The sequence below is a fragment of the Sciurus vulgaris genome (genome assembly GCF_902686455.1).
Source record: "Sciurus vulgaris genome assembly, chromosome: 2".
Lineage (NCBI taxonomy): Eukaryota > Metazoa > Chordata > Mammalia > Rodentia > Sciuridae > Sciurus > Sciurus vulgaris.
In genome coordinates this window covers 134,877,211-134,898,301 of record NC_136462.1, presented here as the reverse complement: position 1 = coordinate 134,898,301, position 21,091 = coordinate 134,877,211, and positions in this window count along the sequence as shown.

Sequence of the window (21,091 nt, the reverse complement as noted above, 5' to 3'; positions counted from 1 at the left end):
TTCTTAATGCTCTTGATCTTGGATAAAATGTATTTCAATAAATTAGATTTTAAGACATTCATACACATCATCAGTTGAGTAATTATATTCATTTCATTCATGTTAACTGCTCTGAATCTTTATTAATTTATCAACTTATTTAATTAATAGAGGGGTGATATATACATAAAAATTCCTGAAAAGATATGAATTTATAAGTTTAGGAAAACCTTTGGAGTGATTGTAATCCTTTATAAAATTTCATTCTTCAGGTACCAAATACTATAGTATCCACCAGCAACTTTGTAGCAATTGACTTCTGAGGTTCTCAAATGCTGGATTTAATTCTGTTAGGTAATACTATTTGTCCAGGCTTTAGAGTTACACATTAGCAATAACTAGAGGGATAAAGCAGATGGAATAATGTGGATCCTGGACACTGGAGTGCTATACTTTGAGTAAAGCCACAAAACTTCCATGGTGACTGTGACCTTGGGATGTGGCCAGCGACCTGGCAGGCTCTCTTACGAGTTCTGTTCAGAGGACTGAATGTGGATTCCACTGAACACTGCATTAACAAACTGGGATCCACACTCCAAACCCCCACCCCAGCTCCCTGCTCCGAGTTTTCCCAGTTACTACATGAATCAAATTACGGGCACCTCTGCTGGGTTTCCTGTGAAATAACAGATCTTACTGTAACCAAATATTACCATCTCGGAAAAACCTTATGCAACTAGTGAGGACTCTTCATTCTCAGGCAACAGAGAAAAGCTTCTTTGTTTTGAGACTGAACACCTGGAACATGTTATCCAGGGCGGCCACGGTGGAGAAGGAGCTCCAAGGACCCAATCACACCACGGCCTTCCGAGGGCCAGTCTGTCCAAAGCTGACTTCTGACTCCATTTGGCCCTGTTTCATCAGACCCCAGTCTTTGCAGCTAGCTGCGGGCAAATAGCAGCTGTGTATAAGGACCATGTTGATGAAGACCACAGAACTCCAAGGCAACATTTCAGAGGCAGAAGAGTCGAAGGATGCAGAGAGATAGCAGGCCCAAGAGCTGCCCTCCCTGCCCCCAGGCTGCTTGCACCCTCCCAAGCAATCAACAAATAAAAATGCTGGCTGTGTGTGCGTGAGAGAGGCAGACTGTTGGCATGGGATCAGTCAGCACACACATGTGGATGGCTTCCCTTGGAAACCAGAGAAACCCTGTGTTTCCACCTTTGCTTCAAAACATTCACATTCCAGAAGGAAACCTTGCTTCTTTTATCTTTAAGCAGCAGTCACACGCAGCAGTTACAGAAAGGGAAGGTTCCAAAAATCCAACTCTGGACGGCCTGGAGATGAGAGGCAAGGCTGGATGTTGCCGAGCTCAGGATGCTGGAGAACCAGCCAGGACCGCAGCCCTCATTCATGAAAGAGACCAAGAGCACTCCTTAGTGCGGAGATGCAGGGCGCATCCTAAGAAAAAGGCAGATCCAAATGCCAATATAACTTTGCAAACAATATCCCATTTTTGTTCTCATTGTCTAGTCCTATCTTAACTTGCTGAAAAGAGGCAGTTCTTACTCGCCTTGGGGCTCATGGTAAGACATTGAAATGGGGTGGGGGGCTGTAGCATTCAACCCGTGAACTAAAATCACTCAGACCTTTATTTGCATGGCAGTGTCTGGGGGCAGGGAGGTGCAGATTTTGAGAAAGCACATTTCCAGCAGGCTCCAAAAGAGATGCCAGGACAACTGAGTTAAAAAGAGATGTCTTAATGACAGTTATTTGGCTACAGATTGGGTGATTTTCCACAGCCAATAAAATGTTCATTTTTGATGATCTAAGACAGTTATAAGAACCTAACTTTTCCCCTTGCCAAATAACAAATAAAGCATAATTGTGTCTGTGCTAATTCTTGTGTCATTCATTCCATCACTTAAGCTTGACTCTGACGATTTTTTTTTAAAGAGTAAATCTAAGGTAAATTATTGGCCAACTGGTCCTCATAAAATCTTAGATGTTTATCTGGGAAAACAAAGCTAAGAAGTGCATACTTTTGTTAGACAATATAGGCAGTGCACACCTGTTGAGCTATGGTTATTTTTTAATAATTTTAATAAAACCATTAACTTTTGCTAAATATACAGGTGTGCTTAGAAAGGGGCAGAAATCCTGCTAAAGTCACTTTTGAGGTGCTGTCCTTTACACAAAATGTGGTCGAGAGCCCATACCTGGTTCACCCTTTAAAAACCTGTTCTTTTACTTCTGAACCAGGGATAAGGGCTCTGTTTGCAGAATATTCCTCTAAAATGGTCAAGGTCCCATTAATTATTTCCTGTCCGGTGTCATGTTTCAGGGAACCAAGTGTGTTCTTTCTCATTTAAGCCTATCTCTAGCAAAATACAATTCAGCTGCTTCATCCCGCTTTAATGCAAGTTTAATTTACTTGATTAAAAGTGCGACCATGTTCAGCACGTCTCACAAGGACCAGGAAGGGACATTAATGAAGAGTTTCTCTTTGAAATAAAATATACAGATTTTGTTTCCCAGTGTTTCCATGTCTATCTTGCTTGCTTTCTTAGTTTTCATGTAGTATCCAATATCACAGAGATTGGCAGCAGAAAGACACAGAAATGCTTCTCATGGGGGCCCGTTCTCTGGGCTTGTAGGCATAACATATATTTTACAAGAACAATAAGAAATCAGTTAGGGATCTACTTTTTTGCTGCCCCATTAGAAGAAATGCTCTCTAGGGCAGAAGGGAGGATGGTTGACAGATGACTATTATAGAAAGCTCAGGACAGAAAAAGCAAGCACACGTATTTCTTGGACTTTTCTGTCTGTGATCTCTTTCACAACTTTTTTTTTTTTTTTGACCTAGAATGTTCATGCAAACTATAAATATTAGGAGCAAAAAGAATCCTATTGAACAGAACTCATTAGAAAAATTGAGTGGTTTATATTTATTTGTATATTTATATCTTTCAGAGGGAAATATACTCCATATATTATTTTTATCATGAAGTGTAGAAATTCCTTAAGCAAATATGTACTTAGGCATTTTAAAATATAAAATGTATTTATAGCTTACATCCACACATTTATTTTTATTTGTTCAAAAGATTGAAACTACTCTTTCTTGCATTAGTTCTTCCTTGGGTTTCTTGTTTAAATATTTAATTAGGCAAATTTTGAATGTACCTAATAGCCCTGAGGAGACTGAGTGGCGATCTTTTCTGAAACTTTAAAAATATCAGTGGGAAGCTGTTCTCATCTTTTTCCACCAAATTCAATAGCTTAGCTTTTCATTTCCTGTCACCAATAGCCAGGGTAATTAGACCATAATGAGAACTCATTGCTTGGAAGATGACATCTGAAAGTTGAAACTATTTGCTGTTGCACAAACTTCAACATGAAGCAAAGGGGCAGGGACCCCCTCCTGAAAGGCAGAAAATTCTATGACTGAAATGTCATTTCTCTGCAAATAGATTTCTTCTTGGAAAGACTCCAAAGTTCAAAGTCCAGGAAGCAAAGTGACATTTGTTTTGTTTTGTTTTGTTTTTTCTCTGTCTTTCTTTCTTTTTATTTCTGGTTTTTTTTTTTTTTTTTTTTTTTTTTTTTTTTTTTTTTTGAGTAACCAATTCTTTTCTGTTAAGGAAACATCTTTTAGCTCTACTTGGTGGAGGGTGGGATGGGGGGGATGGAACCCAGGGCCTGGCACACGCAAGGCATGGGCTCTGCCACGAAGCCACATCCCCTACCCTTGCACATCTTAAAGGGTGCATTTCTCACTTGTGTAGACACCTGTGTAGACACCTGTGTAACCATCACTGAGATAAAGAAACAAAACATTCCCAGCCCTTGCAGAGTCTCAGACCCCTTCTTATCAACACCTCACCCAAGGAAGCCACCTGATTTATATCTCCCAGAATGGTTTTCTCTATCCTTGCATTTCACACAACTTTAGCCATGAATTATAAACTCTGTCATCCTGATTTCTTCCTTTCAAAGTTATGTGTCTGCAATCCATCCACCCTGGCTCTTGCATTTTCACTGCTCTATCCTGTTCCTTTAGGTGGATACACCACAATTTATTTATCTGTTCTACCTTTTATAGACATTTAGGTATTTTCTGGTTGGAACTTGTTAGTCTGCTTTTTGCCACTGTCACAAAGTACCTGAGATAAAAACTTAAAAGGAAGAAAGGTTTATTTTGGCTCACATTTTCAGAGGTTTCGGTTCATGGTTGCTTGACCCTGTTGCTTTGGGCCTGTAGCAAGGCAGAACTTCAGCATAGGAAGCATATGGTAAGGTAAAGCTGTTCACCTCATGGCAGCCAGAAAACAAAGAAAGAGGTAGAGACCATCAACCCAATATCCCCTTCAATGGAGTAGCCCCAATAATCCAACTTCCCCTCCACTAAGTTCCATTTCCCAAAAGTTCCACCACATCCTAATAGCACCATCAGCTAGGAGCTAACCCTTCAATATATGAGCTTTTGGGAGCTGGGGGTGGAATATTATGACTTGGATTCTTAATTGTCCACCAAAGGCCAGGTGTGGAACTCTTGGTTGTCAGCCTGTAGCACTACTGGGAGGCAGTAGAATATTTAAGAGTTAGACCTAGTGAAATAAAGTTAAGTCATTGAGGGTGTGTCCTTGAACAGGATATTGGCACCTCAGACCCTTCTTTCTCTGTGTCTCAGCTGCCATGTGGTGGAGCAGCTTTGCTCCACCACTTGCTTCCCACCATGATGCTCTACCTTGCCACAGGCCCAAAGCAACAAGGCCAAAAACCTGCATTGAAACATCTAAAACCATGAGCCAAAATAAACCTTTCCTCCTTTCAAGTTGTTTATCTCAGGCATTTTGTCAAAGCAACAGAGCTGACTAACATAGCACTCTTAAGAATAAAGCTGCTGTGAACATTCTTGTCCACATCTTTGAGCATGTGTTAGTCAGCTTTTCATCACTGTGACCAAAATACCTGACACAAACAACTTGGAGGAGGAAAGGTTTATTTTGGCTCATGATTTCAGAGGTTTCAGTCCATGGTCAGCCAGCTTCATTGCTCTGGGCATGAGGTGAGGCAGAACATCATAGCGGAAGGGTGTGACATCAGGAAGCAGAGAGAGAAACAGAGAGAGGAAGAGGGGCCAAGATATAGTCCCCAAGGGCACACCCCCACTGACCTACTTCCTCCAACCATGCCCCACCTGCCTCTGGTTTCTACCTTCTCCCAGTGGTCCATTCAAATGATTAACCCATCAAATGAATTAAGCCACTAGTGAGGTTACAGCCCTCATGATCCAATCATTTTCCAAAAATCCCACCTCTGGACATGCTGCACTGGGTACCAAGTCTTCAACACATGAGCTCCTGAGGGGCATTCCAGGTCTAAACCATAACAGAACATATGCATTTGTTTTCCATGGGTGTACACTTAGCAGAGGAATTCCTGGGGCATAGACTATATGCAGCTTTGATAAATTGTGCCAAACCTTTTTCAAGGAGTTGTACTAAGAGTCTAGTCACCACTTTTTGAATGGCAACCAGGGCTTAGTCTCATCGCTGAAAGCCAAGTGTAAACTGTTCCCAAAAGAAAAGACTGAGACTGAACAACAGAAGAAGTAGGGAAAAAAGTTTGAGAGAAAGAGAGAGCTCTGCCTCCTAGTGAAGGAACTTGTCCAGGCTAAACAGGGGCCAAGGTGGGTGAACTATTCCCCACCCTCACTGGTCAGGGCTAGAGGCCTGACTGGCAGTTCATCATCACTTATAGTACTTGCCTGTTGGTCACCTGCGCACTTTCCTTTGGATCAAATTCTATATGTTCTCTTTTTCTGATAATTTTTCTAATTATTGACCAAAAAGTAATACTAAGACCATGCTACCCTCATGGTTAGTGAAGCCCCACCCCCACCCCATGGTGTCCTGCCATCTTGGTGTCCTGCCTGCCTCTGTGACAGCACTGCTCCATCCTTCTCACTGACATGTAGACCCTTTGAGGGGCCCAGAAGGGTTTTGGGTTCCAACTAGGCTGAATTCCAAAAAATGTGACAACCCAGAACACCCCGCCCCCCACTCTAGGTGTTCTAGAAATACAGGAGACAGGGGTAGAAATGAGACTATTACCTTTTCTTAATACTTTTCTTTTTCTTTTTTCTTTTCTTCTGGTGCTGGAGAGGGAGCCCATGCTAAACACATAATCTACCCATGTGATCTATACCCCCAGCCACCAACAACTTTTCTAAACAACCAGAGCAACATCATTTTTTTTAAATTTAGTATATTTGCATCATTAGAGCATAATTCCCTTCTGCTTAAGTGTGGATTGGACTTAGTACCTTGCTTCTCACTCATAAAATAAATGTCGTGTGACTCTGGAACTAAATCATAAATGGCATTGTGGCTTCCTACTTGTTTCTCTCTCTCTCTCTCTCTCTCTCTCTCTCTCTCTTTCTTACTTTCCCACCACCCCCATCACTGACTCCTGGGAAAACAAGTATACTCAGGCTTCCCAGTAGACAGACCCACATGGAAAGGATCCTGCCAACAGCCATGTGGGTGCACCATCGTGGAAACAGACCCTGCAGCCTCAGTCAAGCCATCAGGTGCCTGCAGCTCTAGTCAACTTCCTAAGAGACCCTGAGGATTCACCCAGCTAAGCTGCTCCCAGATTCCTGAGTAAGAAAAGAAATGGTTATAGTTTTAAGCTTTTAAGTTTGGGGCAAATGTGTTACACATATAGATAACCAAGAACAATAGGCTTTTAGTACTACTAACCAAATGTTTCTGGTTCTATCTTCCAGAAACATGGCAGCATGACCTATCTCCTTTCCTTGGAATTTAGGTATATACACATGTAACTTCTCTGGCTAATGAGATAGAGTCAAACAGATGTTTGTCACCTCTGTGGAAGCATTTCAAGCATCAGTGTGCTATCATCACCTGAATTTCTTCCTCTACAATACCAGTGACCATTTGGTGAATAATGGAATAATACTCCACTAGCTTGTGACCAGAAATGGAGATGGTACGATGTAGAGCCATTAACTGACCCATAGTGGTTTTGTAGCAGCAAAAGAAATAAACTATTGTGGGTGTTTATTATAGCAGCATGACATGGCCTGTACTGACTGATGTAGACAAGGAGACACAGGGATTCTCTGTCCCTTTACCCTGAGTTCTTCATACTCTTTTTGCCCAAAAATGTCAGCATTTCCATCAAGGTCAGCAGAATAGCCTCGTTAATGTGGGATGCCATTGTCTGCACAGGAAACCAGGGAACTGTACTCTCCCATGTCCCAGCCCTGGTGAAGACTGTGGAACCTAGTTCAAGAGAGTGTTAGGGGCTCAGCACCACCAGATCATCATGAGAACCATGCAAGGGAGAAGATGCAAGGGTGTAAAAGGAGTTTAAGGTGTTAAGTACTGGCCCTGCCCCTATGATCCAGTTCTGAAAGTCACAAAGTCAACAATGATTGATCCTTTGCTTTCTTTTCCAGAACCATAGAGAATTTGGGGAAATTACTGTCTGGCCACCCAGAAAACAAAGGCCAATTAGTATTTGTTTTATTTCCTTTTCTTCCCAGATCAGTCCACAGTTCCCCAAGGATCTTCTGTGGTTTGGAGCTTCCTCTGTGCCTGCTCTGATCTTCTCCATTCAACACCCCTGCCTGGCCCCTCCCCGCCCTCTCAACGGTCCTACTTCCCTCGCCCACAGGCCCCTCTCTTTCTCCCAGCCCTCCAGCTCCAGCCTCCTCGTTATGAAGTGTTAGAAAGTTGGTGAAGTGAGAAATGAGCCTGTGAAAGCTCGTTGTCCTAATTAAACTTCAACAAGGAGAGTGACAAGAGGCGACGGGGAGGAAACGTTGCCACCACTGGAGGTCCTGCCTGGGCTCAGGTCTGGGAAGGCCATTGTCCTGCAGAACAAAAGCTACTGTTTGCATGTGTTAAACCCCATCAAACTTCATCAGGCCCAGGTGCAAAAGCCCACATCCCAAATGCCATCCCTGTTTATGCCACCTTCCCTAGCACTGATGGTCCCCAGCTGTCGACCCTGATCAGGGCCAGGTCCCACATCAAAGCACCATTCCCTCCACCGACAGTTTCTCCTCTAAGATGCATTGTTGTTATGACTTCCTACGCTGGGTCCCAGTCTGATGAATTAGGGCACAGAGCCCCCCATGGCATGCCGGGCCCTGCGGTGCTGTTAATGAGGTAAGACTGGCGGGATGGTCCTGGCCTGGGCCTAACTAATCACGTAAAACTGTTGCTTTGGAACAGACCTGAACTGCCCCAGAGTCAACTTCCCTGGAAGTAACACAAAGCAGAGCTTCCTGGGAGAAGACACAATGCCTCCTATTGTCTCTGTCACTTCCCCTTCACCCTCCCAGAGATTAAGCATCTACTTGGGAGCCACAGCCCTGTGCAAATGCTGTTTGCTGATGCCCAGTCGTGGTTTCTGAAACCCTGTGAGAAGCAGTTTCTCTCTGCAGTCATTTCTTCCAGACTGGTCAAGCCGGCTGGGGAGGAGAGGCCAGGCTCAGGGAGCTCTGGTAGCAACTTGCAACATAGGCCACCAGAGGCTGATGGCTTCTCACAGGTAGCTGGGACACAGCCAATAATGGACTATTAGACATGTCCTGTGTCTGGGCAAAGGCCAGGGGGGTACACGGTCCCATGTGCCCTTCCATGGCAGACCCAAGGAAGAGGGTCCTCAGGGACCAGGGCCATGCATAGGTTATCTAGCAAGCCCCATAGTGTTCCTAGGAAGCTACACCCAGCCCCCAAAATTTTGTTTTTGCTGTTTTTATGGCACTAGGGATAGAACCCAGGGCCTTGTGCATACCAGGTAATCCCTCTACCACTAAGCTACATCCCCAGCCTGCACCTTGCATTTTGCCTAGTACTCTGGGCAGGGCTCTGGGCCTCCACTTACCTAACCACTTCTTCCACCTCTTCCTAAGCATTGTCCCAGTCCCAAATATTCAGTTAGCCTCCCAGAAGAACTGGACCAGAAGGAAGTTCCCATCACATCCACCCAATGTCCTCATATTTATCTCTACCAACCTACTATGTGCTCTGAAGAACCCAGGTGGGCTGAGGGAGTCCCATTGGCAATGCCAGAACTGATGCTGGAGAAGAGTCCAGAAGAAGTGAGAAATGGGAGGCACAGGGGTGGGGGTGGGGATGTTGAGGTGCAAGTCTGATCTGAACACCAGGTAGGAAATGGGGGATTGAGCTGGAAGTCACATTTCCCCCACCCTCCCTAGTTGTGCATTTGGGAGTTCTATTGCATTCACTGAGGCACAAAAAGACTCTAGAAAATTCTAAACCACCAGCATTCTTGGGTGACCAAGACACGGTCCCTTGCTTCCCACTAATGAGAGACTCACTCGTAACCAACCAAGCATTATTAAATACAGAGTTGACAGAGAGCTCCAGAAGTTTCAAAAGATAGCATGAAGGAAGAGTAAAGTAGAAGATTCTGGGTGGAAGGAAAACAATTCCTGAGAAAGTGGTCCTTGCTCCAGGCTTCAGTGGTTCCATAGGATTTTGCAGAAAGGTAATGAGGGTAGTGAGGGGAAGACTTTGCTAAAGACTTTTGGTCTTATGAAAAGACCAAAAGCACTCATGCTCCTCCCAGCCCTGGGTTAGCATGTCTCTCTGAGTCTTTGGCAACTCTTGATGTACAGGTGTGATTTTTCCAATCTGCACCAGCCCAACCACCTCCTCTTAGCCTCTCAGTCACAGTCTGGTATAATGGGTTGGCATCAGACAACACTTATTGATCCTGAAGACAAAGTCATTCTTTGGGGTCCCTAGAAACAAAATGAACACAATGAAGACAAGAGATCACTCTTAGACACCAGCAAGAGTGAAATCACTTACTAGGTGTTTTGGTGTGTGTGTGTGTGTGTGTGTGTGTGTGTGTGAAAAAGGGTGATGTGCAACGAATACCCTGGCTCAGTCTCAAGTAGATGAAACTTTAAAAAATGACTTAATGTTATGTTAGACTTGCATTTTAAAGCAATGTCATGCCTTCTAAGAAACCAGCATCAGATCCTGAAAGCAATGCCTTGGGCAAATTTAAAGTTATAACTCTCTTTTCAAGGGAGCAACCATAAACATTTCACCCAATATATACAGCAACCAGGACCTCTAATGGCTGTGTAAACACTCTTTCATTCCCAGGTTATAACGCTCCCATTTTCTCTTCCTCCTCCCAAACCACATTTTTCCAAACAGCCACTGTGTGCAGGATGGGAAGCTCATGAGAGAAGGAAATATTTGGGGCTGTGTCAGCCAGTGAAGTGGGGCTGCATGGTTACAGCATTACAAAGGCAAATGGTTTCCCAGTAAATCCATCTCCAATGGCTCTCTGGCCAGGGTTGGTGGGGGCAGGCAGGAGTGTATGTGTTGGGTACATTGCGTCTCCAGCTGTGCAGCTCTGGAGGCCTCTCTGGACAGAGCCATTAATGGACAATTATTGGGCCCTCAGCCCACAGCAGATGTGCTGGGGAATGGAGCCAGGAAGAGCTGGGATGCAGCCGGCAAATGGACATGGAGGGCCTGAGATGCCTTGCAAGGTAACCACAGGCAGAAACCTGAAAAATGAAGATATTCCCACCATCCCAGATAATGGGCCTAACTTAAAATGCAGGTCCTTTCCTTGAAGTGAGCTTGGCAGGCCCAGTTGTTGAAAGGCAAAAAAAAAAAAGGAGAAAAAAATCAACATGTTTTATATTTGCCCAGCCTGCACATCTAACTGAGTTCCCTTCAGACCCCCTCATGTGTTGAACTGATGTGCAGGATCAGAACAAAAGGAATTGAGGGTAGTCATTGCTAAATGACACAGAATGAAGAGGTCATCTTTAAATGTTGTTTCATGCATTTATTATATAAGCTGACAAACAGGTAGTGGCTTGCTGGATCCTCTTAGAAGTCACCAGAAGTCTTATAGCTATGGTCTCTTTGGCTGTTGCTGTAGAGGGTCACCTGTCCCCCACCAGAAGCCACCTCTGCTCAGATGAGAAAGTTAAGGTCTGTTTCTCCTAGTTTGAGGAGTTCTTCTTTCCCTGCTGGTGTTCCAGAGCCTCAGATCCCCAACTTCCCTCATCCTCCAAGTCTGTTCTCAGGTGCAGAGTGAACGGGGAGGCTCTTAACAGACCTCCTTCAGGGCTGGGGTGGAACCCAGGAGCTGGCACACACAAGGTCAGAGTTCCACCATTAAGCCTCACCCAGCCTGAGGCTTGTGGTTTCACAGTCTTAAGCTAAAGTCAGGCCTCGCCAAGCAAATAGAGGGGCTCTATTAGGAGTGAGAGGTCCACCCTGGATTTCTCTGAGTTCCTTGATTTGCTTTACCTCTGGGTTTTATGTAGAGATTGGCTTTTTCCATCCACAACACTCTTTGCCTAACTGACTCATACTTTCTGCTTTAAAAAAAAAAAAAAAAAAAAAAAAAATGTCATTTCCCTGGCACAAGCTTCTGTGGTGAGGAGTGTTCCTTATAATAAAGACTGCTAGTTGCCTAATAATACCTTTTTCCGGTTTTTTGTTGTTGTTGCTGTTGTTGGTTTTTGTTTGTTTGTTTGTTTTTGACTAACAGATCCCTATATTGTTGGAATAGCAATTGTTCCAGCAAAAACACTATGTTTCTCAAATTTATGAACACATTCATAGTCAAGCAAAAGATGTTGGAGGTGGGGGATGCGTCCAAGAAAGCTCTTCGAAAGAGAAAGAATCAAGCCAGTAGATAGGCTTTCTTTATTGTCTTTTCTCCTGGAAAAGCGGTCATGATGTTTGGAACTCTAGTAGTCATTTTGGGCTCAACTTGAGGATACGCATTAGAAGCTAAGATGGTTGAGTAGAACAAAGACAGAAGGTATCAGGCCCTCTGAAGAATGACTGTGAAGCTGACTTACCAGGCCCACACTGCCCATCTCTGCACTTCTATGAGAGTAAACCTCTATCATCTTTAAGTCACCGTGGTTTCTACTCTTTGTCACTAGCAGCTGAACTAAACTTAATCAAGGCCTCCCTTTTCTGTGCTTCTCCATAGCACTGTTCACACTTGAATTGCTTGTCCTGTGTGTTATCTTTTCCCAGTTCTGTAAGAGCTATGATACCAGTACCTGGCTTAGAATCTGGCAGCCCTGTAAATGTCAAACAAGAAGTCCCTGAAATATGGTCCTGCTAGTGAGTTGGCACACTGGGGGTCCCTTTTCCATGGAGTCATACAAGAATCCAGGATATCAAGCCAGGGCCCACGAGAGGTTAGTGTTTAGACTAATTAGGGCACATGAGAGGGGAAACCCCTGTTAATTTATTTATAACAAAACCAGTCATTTTTGAGCACCTGCTGAGTGCCACACACTATAGTAGAACTTAATAGAAACTCTTCCCTGTGCTTGTGTGGAATCGTGTAGATAAACCATCATCCCTTGCCTTCAGGTGGCTCCATATTTCAAGACCTGCTGCATAACAAACTACCCCAACACCCAGGGCTGGAAACAACGGGCATTTTTAAGTCATTTCAAGATTCAAAGGGTTGGTTGGGAATCAGAGGGAAGCAGTTCTGCTGACCTGGTTTGGGTCCCTTCCCAGTCATAGACTGGTGGCAGCTGTGGCTAGACATCCCACATGACTTCATATAGTTGGGAAGGGTGGCTAGGGACCAAGCTCAGTCAGGAGATTGGGACAGCTGAGCCTGTCTCTCTCTAGGGTCTTAAGACCTCCCCTTCTCCACATGGCCTCTCCACATGTGGCTCCTGAAGAACATCTGGACTTCTGACATGGAAGCTCAGGACTCTCAAAGTACAGAAGCAGAAGCTAGAAGACCTTGAGACAGGCCCAGAGAGACCAGAATCACTCAGTAAGTTTTGTAGTTAAGACAGTGGCAAGGCCAGCCCAGAGATAGCACAGGAAGGGACTTCATGAGCATGGGGACACCAGGAGGTCATCTTTAAGGACTAGCTGTTGCACCCCTGAGTAGGTGCAACTCTCAGAATTACATAGGTGAAGAGGCCAAGGCTCAGCGAGGCAAAGGGCCTTTCCCAAGGCCTCACACTATCAAGGGTAAGAATGGAGCCCAGGATAGCCCAACACCATGACCTGCCCTCACTCATCTTCCTTACTCAATTTCTTAAACAAAAATATCCGAGGCTGGGTATTAAGTAAGAAAGCAGATGATTTTTTTTAGTTCACAGTTTTGGAAGTTAAAAGTCCAAAGAGTATGGTACCAGCTCTGATGAGGACCTCAAGGCAGATAGCATCATGCCATAGCTCATGCAGGAAAGATCACATGCCAAGACAGGAAACGTAAGAGATTCAGGTCAGACTCACTCATTTAAAGCAACTCACTCTTACAGAAACTAAGCAGGATCCCAGAAGAACTACCTTAATCTCTTCCCAGGGCACAGCCCTAAAAACCTAACCAACTCCCACTAGGCCCCACCTCTTAAAGGTTCCACCACCACTTACCCTGCCACATGGAAGACCACACTCTCAACACATGAACACATCCAAACCATAGTAGATATCCCTTATCTTCTTCTATTTTTTGCTGCTATGACTACATACCACAAGCTGAGTAATTCATTTAAAAAAAAAAAAAAAAGAAAATTATTTCTTAACATTTTGGAGGCTGGGAAGTCCAAAGCCCCAACAGACTGCACCTGAGGAAGTCCTTACTAGTGAGGACTCTCTGCAGAGACCCAAGGACATCACTTGGTGAGATAGATCAAATGTTCTAACCAGGTCTCTTCTTCTTCTTATAAAACCACTAATGCCATCATAGGGTCCCACCCTCATGACTTAATCTGATCCTAATTACCGCCCCCCAAGGCTCCACATCCAAATGCCATTGATGTATGACTTTGGGGATTAAGTGCCAACCTGCTTTGGTGGGAACATTTGAACCACAGCACCCCTGAAGGTGCATTTAAAACTAGAACTCTGCCAAAGCGCACATTGTCCAGAACTGCACATGCGAGGTTGGGGATGGTCTCTCATCCGAATGTTTTATGTCTGTCATTGGCAGCCAGGACCGGGTCCTGGGAAAACTGTCAACAAGATGAAGGGTGATTTGATAGAGAGGCTGCCAGAAGGAGGGTTAGGAACATCCATACTGTGTCACCCACAACACTGGGCTCCTCTGTTCACTCCAGCACATTCTCTAAAATCTCTGCCTGTTTATCATTATCCCAGGTGATACCGTATCCGCAATAGGCACCTCACCTTCTTCCACCGGGGTTTCTCAGCTGAATCGCTGCAGGTGTAGTAGGTATCAATAGCCTCAGGAAATGAGGTGCTCAGGATGGGGGAGCAGAGCCCCGCAGGGAAGGTCCCTCAAAGCCCGAGAGTTCCCTTTGCCTAAATGTGTTTTTAGACACACAGTTCCCAGCCAGCCCAGCCCCCTGGCCTCAGAGCTCAGCCTTCAGGGTAGGGCAGGAGAAAGAATGCAATCGGAGTTATGGCTTAATGAAGTGAACCATGATAACCGTAAACAGACAGTTTGGGATTTGGTTTGTTATTTTGTACAAGGCAGTACCTTTCAATAGCAACTGGTGTCAGGGTCAAGCTTAAACATTTTCGTGTCACCAACAAAAAAACAGTGATGCCATTGTTAAACACTGTACTTTTCCACCTTAAAATGGGATTGGTTTTGTGGATTGGGAAAGTTACCAAAAATAAGTTCCTTCAATCACAAAGGTTAGCAGAAAGGAAGATGATGGATGGCTTGAAAGATGAGAGAACCATATAGGTAAGTAATGGCTGTTACAAAGAATGGTATGCCTGGCTATCAACCCAAGCCTTTTAAAAATATTTAACACATATAGCCCAGTCAATAACCCCTGCATAACTTGAAAAAAAAATGTCTATTAATCCTTGTACACAGAGTAGAGCTGAAATTGCTCTGTGTAATAGCTCATGGCTGCATGCTCTGTTTAAGAACAGCAATTGTTAAAATGTGGCTTCCCTCTTGAGGGTAACACCCCAAATACAGTATGCCACATGGGGATGCCACGAAGCTGGAGATGTGGCAGTAGGTCAGGGCAGAAGGTGACAGTTGTGGCTTTCTAAACCACTTCTGGAAGGGAATATGCCAGCTCCAAAAAGTTGGGGTCTTTCTCTGGCATCCAAAAAATAGGCAAGACACTACCTAGTCACAGCCAAACTTAGGCCTATTTCAGCACTTTCATAGTTTAAGGCCATTTGGTAACTGTTTAAGAGTTGTTCTTTTTTTTTTTTTTTTTTTTTTTTCAATCCTGAGTGAACATAATGCTTTTTTACTAACTGTAAAATAAGTTCTACTTATAGTGCTATCCTTCATCATCCTTCAAACTTCAGGTGGTTTGGCTTTAGACAGTAAAATTGTCCCTTGGCACCCATGGGGGCTTGGTTCCCCCTGTGGAAACCCAAGTCCACTGAACATCCAGTGCAGATGCAATTTTTTTTCCTCAAATGTTTTTGATCTGTGGTTGGTTGAATCCATGACTGGAGAACCCACAGGGATGGAGGGACAGCTATATTTATTACGATTCCAGTCTCTGCTCAGGTGTCCTGAAGAATTTCTCCTTCTTAATCAACTCTCAATTCCATTCCACTGGTAGCAAAAATAATCCTGGCACTGGCCAGTGAATGTGCTGTGAGCTTGGAGACCTTTTTCTTGCACAGATGAAGAGCGAACACACACCCGACCTCACTTGGCACATTTTTCTGGAAGTGTCCATTTCCAGAACAGTTCAGCACCACAATACCAAGCTATCCCATAACTGCACACTGCTAAACCATCTCCTTTTACAGAAGAGGAAGCTGAGGATTAGCAATCTCTGCCAGGTTGCCAGGTCTTTCAGGTATAAGAAACAGCAAATATATTAGGGCTGAGATAACTGGAACCAGTGACTTAATCTCTCAAGTCCATAACATAATACAGAGCTTGATCAAGTAAAGAAGACCAAGGCCAAGTGAATAACTACCCAGATTAATGCATAATTGCATTTTTTGCATACACAAAGTCACATGTGTATCATAACATAGCTCCCCCATGAGTTGGAATATACACTATATCTAGAGTTGATGCTTTCACAAGTATACAGGTTCACTGTGGGGCAGGGTTGGGGACCTGAGACAGCCTACCAGCTACTGACCCATCTGCAGCCTTCATCTAAATCACATACCTCAATCATGATGGCTGGTGAGATGACCTCACTCAGAGGACCCTGCCCTGCCCTTGGCTTACCCCCTGGTTGTGAGACTTGTGACTGTCTTCTTGCTCTGCCCTCCTCTTGCCTGCTTGGACCATCCACTGGTTATAGTTGTCCCTTTGATGTCCTACTCTACATTCTAAGGAAACACTTTGTCATGCCCTGTTACCTTTACGGTCCTCATGTCCCAAAGTGGAACTCTTGTCTTGGTAAAATCCATCCCACCTCATCCAGTAGGCACAGGGGTTAACCCCCACAGTGCCCTAACAATCCTCGAGCCTGCCTTACTCAAGCCTTAGAATTTAAGATGTTTTTGTCAGTTTTTTTCACTGCTGGGACTAAAAGACCTGACAAGAACAATTTTAGAGGAGGAAAAGTTTATTTCGGGGCTCATGGTTTCAGAGGTCTCCATCTGTAGACAACCAACTTCATTCCCCAGGGCTTCAGGTGAGGGCAGAACAACATGGCAGAAGAGTGTGACAAAGAGAAGCAACTCACATGATGATCAGACAGCAGAGAGAGACTCCACTCACCAGACAGAAAATATATACCACAAAGCCGTGCCCCCAAACCCCATCTCCTCCAGCCACACCCTACCAGCCATCAGTTACCACCCAGGTAATCCCTATCAGGGGATTAACTCACTGATTGGGTTAAGGCTTTCATAATCCAATTGTTTTTCCACTAAACCTTCTTGCATTGTCTCACACATGAGCTTTTGGGGGACACCTCAAATCCAAACCTTAATATAAGATAATTAGAAGAATAATTTTCATTAAATGCAATGAGAATATCACTTCTTCTTAATAGTATTGTCCTGCTGTGTCTGCACCTTGATCATGTAAAACTATGTTGGTTAAAATTCTGCAAAGCCATCCCTTGGAGGTAACTGTCAGGCATGGGATCTTGACTGGGATGGGTACTGCACTTTCCTTGGTCTCTTAGTAGAACATCAAATCTCCACTCTGAAAATAAACCAAAAACTGGAAAGAGAAGAAGCACTTATTTCAGGCATCCTGAGAAGGTGGGTTTTGAGGGGACAGGAGTTGTTTTTCCTAAATTAGTCAGACCTCAGCCTGGTGGTCCTTCTCACACCATAATGTGCATCTGAAGCTCCTGGGGCTCTTATAAATCTGACGATTCTATCTCAGGATCTAGGGCCAGGACTGAGAGTTTGCATTGCTAACAAGCTCCCAGGAGATGTCAAAACTGTCAAAGCAGAGAGAACACTTTGTAGACACATTAGGAGCTTGTTAGAAGTGCAAAATCCTGAGCTCCACCTTAGACCTATGAACTGAATGTGGCTGGTAACAAGATCCCAGGCAATTCTTGTGCCCTTTACAGTATGAGAAAGCTGGTTTCTTAGGGTTTGCTGTGCTCGTGGCAGACATAGCTAATCAATCAGGACACTCTGATGGTCCTTCTTAACACAGTGCTGCAGTTCCAAGAAATGCCTGAGAGACAATCTAGGAAAGAAACCCTATAGCCAAGAATCAGCCCTGATAGATGACTGATAAAAGAGGAGAGAGAGAAACAAGTCAGGGCAAAGCTGGACTTTTAGAAACCAAAAGCCAGGAAGATTTCTAGGAGGAGTTTCAAAGTGCCTGCAGTATCAGGATGAAGCATAAATATAAATAAGGGCCCTGGAGTTAGCACCTGAAAGGTCTCTGTCCCCAGGGTTATGGAGCTACTAAAAGCCACCTGTAGCATTACTCAGAAACAGGATCAGAAAGAAGGTTCTAGAAAGGCTGAGAAGTTGCCCACCCAGCTGGAGATTTCATGGCTAAGGCTAAAGAAAGGGACTGTAGTCTATCTCCCTAGTAAGATGTCTCAGATGACTTAATGGAGCATCCATCATACACCCTGCAAGAACTGGCCTCAGTTTCTCATTCCATTAAGGATATGCACCATCTTTTTCTTAAGATGAGAAATCTAATGCCAAGGAAGCTTAAATAATGATGGTAAATACCCTAGCAGAAGTTCTTCCTATTAGGCTGACCTCCTGGTTCACACATATTTATCTTTTGACATTATTTATTATTTTGCCACCTCTTGACAAATTTCCATTAGAGGGTCTTTCCTGTGGGGAGTGCTGGACGGGACGAGGCTAGGATGGGCACTGAGGACCCAACAGAGCAGTCAGGTGGGGATGATTCTGAGAGTCAAGAACAGGCAAGACAGGATTCTGGGCTTTCTGTGAAATCAATCAAGATTTGGTCTGTGGTGATGTCTGCTTGTTTGTTTTACTGAAATTGTGCTTGGTACATCACGCCTGCTCTCTGGTGGATCCCCATGACCTCCTTGCTGGGCAAGAATCATTAATCCCATTTTCAGAAGAGAAAGAGTAGGCTCACAAAGACCAGGCGCTAGGCCCAAGTTCAACCTGGGCTGAGAACGGCACTCATATCTGTCTGATCTGAGAGTTAGGAACCTATTTTAGGGCTTATTAGAAGTGGGCTTTCGTGGGCTAGTCTGGGTGTGAATCAGCAATTCTGATTGTGTCTATGGTACAGTTGAAGTTTTGGACATTCCACTGTCAATAAACCTTTGCACTGCCACTTGTTTGTAAGCTAGGAAGTGCCTGTGTGTTGGAGTAGAAAAAACTTGAATGGTAACTTCCTACTCAACTTGGTGCAGTGACATCTAGTGGCCAACAGGAGAAATGCAGCAGAATCCCTGGACATAAGAGCAGGTGCAAAAGCTGGTACTTCGTGGGATTAAAAAATGAGCTGAAATTCATGATAACTGAAGTATTTATGGAATTTATAAAATGAAGTTTTAAGCCATGTCATTTCTATAATTCTGTGTTTCATTCCTAATATGTATGCTTATTTACTGTCACCAACGGAAAATACACTGCATCCAACCCATTGTTGCTTAATGGATAAACTATGTTTGCACTAATACAGAGCATAATCTAATATACAAAATAACATAATGTAATATAATATAATGCAAACTCAATGCTTGTAGACATGCTCAATAATTAAAAACATAAATTGGAAAATGCTGTAAATCACTCATTAACCCAGTTCCCTGGAAGTGTGATGGATGCTGTAGGATTACCATAATGCCATAAGAAAAAGATAGAGGAAAATGTATATAAATATGCTCCCTGGTTATTATACCTACACAGATGATAAGATATTATATGCTTTATAGAGACTTCTGGTTACAGGGTAACTTAAGCTCTGCCCAATTAATTTTTATACCACAGAGACACAACTACAAGGGGTTCCCCAGGAAATCTCAAGAGAATAAACTTTAGCCATCTCTTCTCATCCACCCTCACCCCCACCCACCATGGTCTCCACTTTGGGATTCAAATAATGGCAAAAATCCAAGGGAGATTCTTGGGTAATTGATGCTCCTTTACAGGGGGTCTCTGCTGAAGGGCAAAGAAAGTGGTGTCACTGTGGGGCCAAGAGAGATGCACCCAAGAGTGACTTGCCAAACCTTAACACACTCAAATTATTTTTTCAAACATTTTGGGTTTGGCAGATGCATCCTGTTAAGACCCCTTTCCCAACATTTTTATACCCATGTGAATTTCAAAGGAAATTTAATATGTATGTTTCTGATTCACTTAGGCTTAAGTCAGCACAATCGTTCAGTGAGAATCATTTTGTGTCCAAGAATCTTCCTGAACCCTTTCTTTTGTAAACCCCCTTAAACAATTTTCCTTCTAACCAGGAAGCATGTTTTGTCCAGAATAAATTGAACTCAAACCCCCAAAAGATTTAAGTTTGGTTCAAAACTCAGAGCCTTTGAATTCTGAAGAAGGTCAGAAGTTTGCATACAACTCCTTGAGTCATAGAGAATGTCCGGTAGTAGTATTGAGGAGGGTGGAGTGTTACCAATGAGACACAGTGATTCTGTGGAGTGATATTTTGTATACTTTAAAACTGAAAGTCTGATTTCTTGCTGCCTAGATCTAGTGCTGACCTGGCCAAGCATCTTCTGGGTCTGGGTGGCCCGCGGACTTGTGCAGCCACATCAGCCCTCAGTGTTGGTACCTTCCTCAGTAGCTAACACTCAGCAGCATATCCAACACCCAGGCAACAATAGGACAGTGGCTCCCTGCCTGGTTCCCTTGTACTACAGGATTTTCTTCCCTAGATAGGACCTCACCATCAGGTGTGGGCAATTAAAGCTGTGAATGAATTAATGAACTAGCTCATTTATTCCATCTCAGTGTAAAGGTGGCACCTCTATACAATTTGATTAAAGTCAAAATGGCAAAGATGATGATGACTTCTTTTAACATGCTGCTCTTTTTATACAAAGATGACATAATTATTCCACTCAAGTTTATTTTTTCTTTTTTGTTTTTCTCTCTCTGTACTGGGGATAGAACCCAGAGCACTCCACCACTGAGCTACACTCCTTATTATTTTTTAATTTTGAGACAGGATCTCACTATGTTTTGCAGGCTGGCCTCAAACTTGTGATTCTCCTAACTCCAAGCCATGCATGGGATTAGAGGTGTGTACCACTGTGCCCAGCTTATTTTTCTTATCATAGTGATAGGACAAGGTTTAAACAGCCAGCTCATTGCTCAGGATTAAGTTCTGTCATATATAACAGAAAACCCGAATAGCAGGTTTTAATAAAACAGGAATTTACCTTTTGTTCATATGAAAGAAATCCAAGGAGGGAATTCCAAGGCTAAAGGGCTGATTCCAGAGTCTTTGGGGACCTAGGCTCTTCCTATGTGTCTGTTTTGACTTCCTTAGCATGTAACTTCCATTCCAGAATCACTTTATCATCACAAGATATAGCTGCTGCAGCCCCAGCTCTCTTGTCTGTTCCAAGCAGCAGGAATGATAAGGAGCCCATCAGCTGACTCTGCCCGTGGCAAACCAAACCAAGACTTCAGTTCATATTTCTTTCATCACTTGTCTGCAAGAGAAG